The following is a 9818-nucleotide window of genomic DNA, read 5'->3' as shown; positions in this document are numbered from 1 at the left end:
ATGGTGTACATCTCCACACTTAGCTGGAGCAGCTCCCACAGGAGCTGCCTGTGAAAACCAAGCACCAGATTGTGCTAAGTGTTGCTGAGAGGACAGATGGCAGGTTTTCAGAGCCTGTTCTTAGGTTTAAATGGATCCTCCTTGCTACGGTTTGAATGTTTGTGTCTCCCCTGAATTCATTTGTCGACATCCTAATGGAATTAGGAGATGGGGGAGGGGAGTAGGTCATGAGGATGGAGCCCTCATGAACGGGATGAGTGCCCCCTTTACCCTGTGAGGGTACAAGGACACAGCTATCTGCAAACCAGAAGGGGGATCCTCCCAGAACCCAAATCTGCTGGGATGTCCAGGTACCAGGACTGTGAGCAGTACATCTCTGCTGTTCATAAGCCACCTAGCACTCCGTGACCACAGCCTGAGTGAACTAAGACACCACGGTAGAGAGGAGCATTCATGGAGTCTATGCAGGGGAGCAAAATTTGCTACCCCAAAATATGTCTCTTTGACAAGTGGATTATTTCAAGCTGAAAACAATTAAGGTCCAAAAGACTCAGAAAGAACCTTTGACCTCCCCCTTAACTGCCTAAAAGAATGCAGACAGAGGGGCTAGTCCAGGAAGGGAGCTATTACCTTAGATAACTACGTAATGAACTAGGTGTGTAGACAGGGAGGAATCTCAAAAAATCTGTTTATTAAAATTCCTCTCCATGTCCCATTGCCTCTGCCTGGTCCGGAAAACATGTGTTTTCCAAACTTTTGTTCTACCATCTCCCTGCCAATTGCCTTTCTCCTCTTTGAAGTCCCAAACCACTACCCCCAACTTCCTCTTTTGTCTTTAGCTGAAGATGGTATTTAAGGTGTGGCTTCAGCCACTTGGGAGAGTTTCTCAGAGGGAGAGTTTCTCAGTCTTCCTGGGTCTCCCTCATGTATGCATGTTATTGAACGTTCATGTGATTTTCTGTTAATCTGTCTATGTCCCTTTAGCTCTTTGACCAGCCAGAGGAACCTAGAAGGGGGGAAGAAGTTTTCTTTCTCCAGAACAGCTGCCTGCAGTGGAGCCAGCTATCATCCATGCCCTGGGTCTGATAGGGTTTGTGATAGATAGAGCATGTAACAGAGCACCGAGGAGCACCCCAGTCATCCTGCACGGGGTTCAGGGTGGAGGCTGAGTGACATGGAGGAACAGAGTGCCTGACAGGTGGTCAGGACAGATGGCCCCCCCTTGATGAAGGGCGGTGTGTTGTGAGTCTGTGTTTGTGTGCGTGTGATGTGCTGGAAGGTCACCATTACTGCTTCAGCTTCCTGGACTCATCTCAGGCTCAGAGCAATGAGGTCAGACCATCGATTCCAGCTGCTACCTGCTAGGACAGCTGAGATTTCTGGTCAGGAGCCCAGCCTGGTGAGAGGGAGAGGTTAAGCCGAGCTGGCCCAAGTCACCAGCCCCCAGAGAAGGGTTGAACTCTGGCTTAGGAGTTGAGGGCATGCACTGGGAACATTTCACCTGGGATTTGCCTATCAGGGACAGAGGAGGAGGAAACCCCAGAAGCCAGAGCATAGGAAAATTCTGTGACCCCTTGAGGGAATTCCTGGCTGTGGCATGGGCTATATGGCCAAAACAGAGCAAGAAGCACATGGAAGAGGCATTTGGGGTCAGGTTGACAAAGGCCTTGAAGATTTGTGGACCATAGAGTTGGAGCAATGAGAAGCAAAGGAAGATTTTAAAAAAAGAGAAAGGGGGAATTACATGTTTTAGCTATAATTCTGGAGTAGGGGAGAGAGATTGGGGGAGGGGAGAATTTGATTGGAGGCAGCAAGACCTCTTACGAAGGTGCCTGCAGAAGTCCCTGGGAGAGGTACCAGAGACCCGAGCTGAGGGGACAAGGATGAAAGGCCCAGATCCCCATTCAACCTGGTATGAAAAAGATGAGAAAACAGATCACTGTAATTCATCATCTGACAGAGCCTTGGGGACAATGGAGCCCAGACAAGCACTGCCCTGAGCAGAGAGTGTAGGTTATAAAGAGATGGTACATGAGCTGCATTCTGCAGGATGGTCCAGAGCGAGCCAGGCAGAAAGGCCAAGCAGAGAGCATTCCAGGCAGGAGGAACAGCATGTGCAAAGGCACAGAAGCCCCAGAGGGCACGGGGCCTGTGGGGAACTGCAAGGAATTTGCTATGTATGTCTGGTGTGTGGGTATGAGGAGGGAATGTCAGTGGGGGTGGCTTGCAAAGTGATTGTACACACACCGAATGACTTACTGAGGGCAAGTGGGAGCCATCAAAGGTCACAGGGTTGAAATATGGCTCTGAAGCTGACAAGCCAGGTCGGGTCAGATTAGAGAGTCATTGTAAGCAAATATTGGTTTGGAATAGCTAGAGGCAAACGCCTAGATATCTACTCTCTGTGCTCCATACTTTAAATTCTATTTTATGTGGCTATCAACCCACTGATACACCCCCCCCAAGTCTAGATAATTACTAAGTATGTAATTTTTGCTAGTATGAAATTAACCTGCTCTGTGGAACAAAGAGCTTAGGCAGATCAACCTTCAAATTTTGTTTCTCCCCTGGCAGCCCCAGTCCCAGAGGGTCTCAGGATATGCTGAAATTGACTGTGAACTAAGTTCCAGGTGGGCTATTCAGCCACAGGCCAAGGCTGAGCAGGGATATGGCTCCTGCCCTCAAAGAGGGTCCTGGGAGGAGGCCAGAGCTGTGCTGTTCTGACCTGGGCCTAGGCTCTCTGGGCTGCTCAGAAGGCAAAGGTCCTGCTGGGGCAACTTGTGAAAGCAGAAAAGTGAGAGGAGTGAGAGAGACAAGGTCTATTTCCTGCCAGTTCTGCAGCGATGGTACTGTACTTAGGCATTGAAAAACTTTTTTTTTTTTTTTTTTTTTTTTTTTCAGCCTATAGGAAACTCAAACTCAGTGAAAGGGAAAAACCCTTGGCATTGCTTTAGCAAATTTCAAGTCGACTACACATTCCGCCAGAATGATCTAGAATGCAAGTGCTAGTTTTTTCTTTGTTGCAGATTGTATTCTCTGGCTGGCCAGACTCACTTGGCAATAATACGTTTACAGAGAAACTGCTTCGTCTCCAGGTTTTATGCTCCAGGCTTGTTGAAAAGAAAAATCAAATTAATAGGTTTTGAACATTTAAAAACATTAAAATGGCTTTCTTAATTTATGCTAAAGTGTAAATGACTAATAACAATTGAAAGTGTTAGTTCTCTGGAGTTATTGGCATTTTTCTAGGCTCAACAGCCAGTGGAAGAGATGCAGCTGAAAATTTCTTGCATCTTCCAGATGGGGAAAGTATGTGAGCTTGTGTGTGAATCCCCTTGAAATTAATTTATTTGTTCAATACATATTTATTGAAGCCTATTATAGCAAAGCCTTAGGGAAATGCAGGGATGGATATTAAACTACAAGGAAAGAATTCACGCAAATGGAGAAAATGTGGCCTGGAAAGTTAAATAAATGTCTTGCCTGACATTACCAAATTTACTTCTGTCAATCAAGCCGTAAATCACTCAAGTGTTTATTGATTATTTCAAGATGTGTCTTTCACAATACAAAGAACCACAGAGGAGTATTGGAGAAATGTTAGTCTGTGGCCTGAATTTTCAATCTAGTTTGAGTTGCAAAAATAACATGTGTGAAGCAACTAGCCAATGAGGCAAAATAATCAGTAATTAGGTACTTAACTGTGTGGTATAAAATAATAAGAGCTTTAGCAGAGAGGAAATTAGGCCTTGCATGGGCAGCCTCACTACCTCTGCTTATGCACCACACACTGGCTTGTTTTTGTTTTCTGAGAAGGGCACATATGTTTTAAATCCTGGAAAGTACAAAGAATAATGTAATATAAGCACCTGTGTTCCCATTACCCAGAATTAACAAATGTTGGCCATTTCCTACTTCTGTTTCAGACACAGTTTTATATGAAAATGAAGAAAATTTCTTAACCTTGACATTCCTTGCTCCATTCCTATAAAGGCTTCTTTTGCTCAGCCTTGCACCTGTGGGGTTCATCAATAGTACATCTGTTCATTTTCAGTGCTGAATAATGTTCCATGGTGTGACCAGAACAACTTTATCCATTGTGCTATTGATGGCCATGTGAGATGTCTCCATTTATTGGCTACTGCAAATAATCCTGCTGTGAACACTCTTGTACACATCTTTTGATGCCCAAATGCACTTAGTTCTCTTGGGCGTATACCTCAGAGTGAAATTGCAGCCTTATGATGTACCATGCAACTTGAGTAGACATTGCCAAACAGTTTTCTAAACTAAATGGGTACATTATACCAATACTCAGTATTTAACTTAAAGTTTTAGCCTTTTAGTGGGTATATGGTAAGATCTCATTTGTATGTCCCTGATAACTAATGAGGTTAAACTCTCACAAATTTTCAGTCATTTGAATTTCCTCTTTTGTGTTCAAGTGTTTTGCCCTTTTTTCTATTGTGTTGTCAGTTTTCAGTTTTATAGGTTTTTAGTTTTATAGGTCTTTGTATAGCTCAGATACAAGCTCTGTTAGATGGTCACAAATAATTTCACCCTCTTCATGGTTTATTCTCTTAAGGATGTCTTTGGATGAACAGGCATTCCTAATTCTGGTTGTTCAATTTATTAGTCTTTTCCTTTATGGTTAGTACTTTACAATTCCTGATTAAAAAATCTTTGCCTACCTCAAAGGATATAAAATTATTCTCTTAGGTTACCTCTAGAATCTTGATCATTTTGCTTCTCAAATTTATATCTACAAACTACCTGGATTGATTTTTGAGTATGGTGTGAGACAGCGGTTGAGTTTCCATTTTTCCATCTTATTGAAATGGCCATTCTTTTCTTATTCTTCAGTGCCACCTTTGTTACCATCAAGTGTTCATCCAAGTGTGTATGTTTCAGGACTCTCTTCTTCCTGTTCCTTTGGTTTATTCATCCTTGGATCTTGACCTCATATCCCAGATTTGTCCCACCAAGTCCTGGGGCATCTGGGATATGTATTCCCCTTGCTTAAAGGTTGCTCCTGGGGACATTTACCCTCTAGCATGTCTGCCCCGCTCCACAGAAAGCCCTCAGATTTGACTTCCCTACTCACATGGTGATTGGGAGCATATAGTTCCTCATGGTTGTATTGCTCAGATCTTATTTTGGGGTTGACTGTTAGAGGATGCTCTCAGCTCTGAGAGGATGCCCAGGGTTCTCCACCACTTGGGATTGCTCAACATGGCTACTTCCTTCTTTGTGGGGAAAGAAAGACTCTAGGAACATGGGCACTGTAATTCTATGGAACATAACCACATAGTCATGCACATATAATCACATATATCCTGCCACTTTTGCTCGAGTCAATTCCTAGGTCCCATACTTACAGGGAAGGGCATCCCACAAGGGGGAGAACACCAAGAGGCCAGAATCATGATATCACCTAGGAGTCTATCTGCTACAGTAGGTATGGCAACCATCTACCAAGCTGAAGGTGACCTCCAGAGTGTGCCAAAGAGATACGAGCAAGACATTGTCAGGGCCTGCCCTATATCTGTGTCTGAAACCTCTCCCTTATTTCAGACATACATACAACAGGCTTCTTAACATCTCCTCTAGGACTTCTAATAAGCATCTCATCCTTCACATGTCCCAAGCCAAACTTATTTTTTCTTTTTCTCACCACTAATAAACAAATAGAAAAAAATCTTGCATTTTTCCAATTGCAAAAAATCCTAGATTTGTTTTTGGTTTTTCTCTCTCATAACTTTTGGTTCTGTTCTCAAGATATATCCATAACCTGACCACTTTTTCATCTCTAAAACTTTCAATATGGTCCAAGCTACCCTTATCTCTAGCATTTCTTATGCTTTAGCACTTTAACTCCTGAAGTCAGCAGCTACAGGGATCCTGTTCCAATATGAGTCAGAAAGTGGCAGTTCTCAGATCAAAAATCTCCCAGGGGTCTCCCAAGTTTCCAGAATACAGTCCAAAGACCTTACATGCCCCCACACCCTACTGTCCTCTAACCTCACCCCCAGTCTTTCCCCCATTTTCCTCCTCTCTTTACTCTGCTCCAGCCACAGGAATTCTTTGATCATAATAAGCACATGCCTATATCAGGGGCTTTGTTTTTGCTGTTCCCTCTATTAGACCACTCCTCACCCCAATAAACACAGAGACATGAGGTCCCTCCTTAAATGCTCCCCTTGCTAAGGAGGCCTTCTCTTACACCACTTAACCCACTGAGCAAGGCCAGGGATCAAACCCACAACCTCATGGTTCCTAGTCGGATTCGTATCCATTGTGCCACGACGGGAACCCCCGCACCCAATCTCTCTTACTCCGCTTCATTTCCCCCCATAGCAGTGATCACATAATGTGACATACTGTGCATTTGTTCACGTATTCATTTTTTTCATCCCCCATTAAATGTAAGTTCCACTAGGTTAAGGATTTTGTCTTTTTTATTCACTATTGTATCCTCTAGACACAACAGAACCATGCTTCACATGGAGAAGATGATCAATAAATAATGGTTAAGGGAATGAATGCTGGGACCTCAGAGGTCATCTGGTCTGGTCTCAATTCAGAGAAGGGACCAGGCTGCCACGCACATAGGGAGTAATGGAGCTGGGACAAGAATCCAGGTCTCTTTTTTCTGTTCCATTGCTCTTCCCATTTCACAACTTTCTACTCATCCACGGAAGCTCAATAACTGATAATTAAGTAAAATAACAGGGAATAGTTCTGAACGTGTTTCTGAACATTTTGCCAAATAAAACTATGCTGCTCTTTTACTCTGCTAACTTACCATGCAAAGCATATGTCAACAGCGAGTGGAAGGGGGCAAGGCACGAGTTATTATAACTGATAAAGCAGCAGGTTACCGATCAAGTGAGCCATTGTCCTACTCCAGGGAAAAATGGTCTGAGTTGTCTGTAAGTGACTCTGGTAAAGAACTTGCTTTGCTCCTTTGAAGAACAGGTGAGGGAAGGATCTGCTCAGTGGTCCTTTTCACTCTTCTTTACCTGAGCGGTGGCTCCATGAGCCACTGTTAATAAGCTCAGCATCTGCCATGCGAAGCCCAGAAAGGAAATCCCTCCTTTACGAAATGGTCTGGGCTCCTTTTGCAGAGAGAGTACCTTGGGGAAGACTGTCGTGTCCACCCTCCCCTTCCAAACCCATCTCTCTCCAATCCCTTCTTCTGTCCCGTCCCTCCTTTTAAGCAAAGTCTGCTTTACTAAGACAATTCAATTAAGCTAAAAATGAATTCCTACATCCCCAGGTCATTTCTTTCTCCACTTTGTTTTCACCTGCCTGCCTTCCTCTGTGCTCTATTCAAATACAGTTTCTGTAATGGCTAAACATGGAGCTGGGATGCAAACTCAAAAAGAATGTTATTATTTTATTTGCATACTTCCATAATTTCTGCAGTAATATGATGAATGGGAACAGTGGAGGGGTTTCAGATGTCAAGTTTGCAGACAGGATATGTCAGAGAGTTGTCTCTTTGCTAATTTAAAATAATTCAGTATAAACACTGTGATGCTCTTATGTATAAATTAACTCTAATTTTCACTCTTGGAGTTATGGATAGCATGTTGAAGGAAGCTAATCAGGAAATCACCATCTAGAAGGAGTCATATAAGCATTGTAAATATTGTTACAAAAATCTATTCTGAAGGGTATGTCAATTAGCCTTGGAGATATATTAAAAAAAAGACTGTTTTATTGGCTAAATGAACAGTGTTCAACTTTGAGTTTGGATAGAAGACTAATAGGTCCCACCATCCTTACATGGAAATAGTGTACCTTTACAGCAAGCTCGAGAGGCTTACACATTGAGGCAGTGCTCCAGGTCCAGAAATCCATCTGGCCCTGCCTCCTTCCACTGCACGAGGGGGTTCTCTTGCCTGATTCTACCAGAGGCTCAGCCGAGCAGCTATCAGACTGTTAGAATTTTTGCCTCCTTCTCACGTAAGGTGTTGTTATTGTCTGAATGTGAGGACTTGACCAAGATTAAAGGAAGAATTCAATGATGAATTTTGTGCCTGGTTGCTATTGCAGGTTTGTTTTTTTTTTAAGTTTACATTTATTCCTACATTTGTAAAATACATTTAAAAAATGAGATTGGGAGTTCCTGTCGTGGAGCAGTGGTTAATGAATCCGACTAGGAACCATGAGGTTGTGGGTTCAATCCCTGCCCTTGCTCAGTGGGTTAACGATCCAGCATTGCCGTGAGCTGTGGTGTAGGTTGCAGATGTGGCTGGGATCCCGAGTTGCTGTGGCTCTGGCATAGGCTGGCAGCTACAGGTCCGATTAGACCCCTAACCTGGGAACCTCCATATGCCGCGGGAGCGGCCCAAGAAATAGCAAAAAGACAAAAAAAAAAAAATAAAATAAATAAAATAAAAATAAAATAAAAAAGAGATTATATTACTTTCAGGTGTACAACATAATGATTCAATATTTGTATATTCATGAAGGTTTGTACGTGTGGCAGAAACTGGCCAAAGAATGGCTTTCATCATGACGCACTGCTTGGGGGTGAGATTGTTTTTGACCTGGGTTCTTGGACTCTTTAATCAATAGAATTTGCTAAGAGGCCAGATGAGAAATTTAGGCAAGGCTTTATTGGGATTTGTGCTGTAGCACGAGGAGGGAAAATAAGTAACAGGTTCCCTAACTAACTCCCTGATTTGGCCGAGGCGGGGGGGAGGTGAGTTTGTCCCTTAAGAGGGGTGAGGGTAGGGGTGGATCTATGGGTCAGGCTGGAGGGGTGGCTTAGGTGGTCTGCCCGCCCCCTTGGTGGTGCTGTGTGCAGGGACCCTGCACAGTACCCTGCTTTGGTCCCAACTCCTCAGAAGTAGCAGTTAGGTTTTTGGTCTTTTTGCATCTTGTTGTTCACAATTTGCCCCAACTGCACATACGCATAGTTATATTTAGTCCCTTATAGTTTCTTTGTATTGTTACTTGGGGAGATTCAGGTGCAAGCACTGCAGCAAAGGGTCCTGGTCCCAGGTCCCAGGCTGTTGCAAGGTGGAGAGGAAAAGGGATAAAGAGGCTCCATCCTCCTCTAATTCCAGGTATTTAGCAGTATTTACCACAGGAATGCAATAATTACAGAATTGACAAATGGATTGAGTCAATTTGTAAAGCATATCTTCAGGCATATTTTGTAATTGTTCTTGATAAACAGTAAGTAGGTCCTAGTGATTTGTGGAGAACACCAGGAGTTAAGATTATTCCTCAAACTTGCTTTTTGATCTACTCAAGGATTCTGACACTCCCATCTAATCCGTGCCTTTCATTTCCCCCATCTGGGAACATAGTGGACATGAAAGAGTGGAACTAGGGTTCTCCAAGGTAATAACTGCTATTTAACAAAGGAGAATTCTAGAACTCAATGGTAAATGTAAGTTAGGCCTGGGGAGTTCAGGACAAATGATCAAAATATTATTTTCAGGAGTTCCCATCATGGCTCAGTGGTTAACGAACCCAACTAGCATCCATGAGGATGTGGGTTCTATCCCTGATCTCACTCAGTGGGTTAAGGATCCGGCCTCACCGTGACCTGCGGTGTAGGTCACAGATGCAGCTCAGATCCTGTGTTGCTATGGCTGTGGTGTAGGCCGGCAGCTACAACTCCGATTAGACCCCAAGCCTGGGAACCTCCATATGCCATGGGTGCGGCCCTAAAAAGACTGTATGTGTATATATATTATTTCCAGATGCGATTTTTGCCATAAAGGCTATTTGCACTTGGGGCCAGAATGGGGCTATGGAAGGAAGTTAATGAGATGAATCTTCAAACCATAGCATCA

This window comes from Sus scrofa, chromosome 1 (genome assembly GCF_054392235.1).
Source record: "Sus scrofa isolate SSC_HxYL_T2T_F1_AM1 chromosome 1, Sscrofa_HxYL_maternal_Yorkshire_Landrace_v2.0, whole genome shotgun sequence".
In the NCBI taxonomy this organism is placed as follows: Eukaryota; Metazoa; Chordata; class Mammalia; order Artiodactyla; family Suidae; genus Sus; species Sus scrofa.
The sequence above is the reverse complement of the archived record's forward strand: the minus strand, read 5'-3'. Positions refer to the sequence as shown.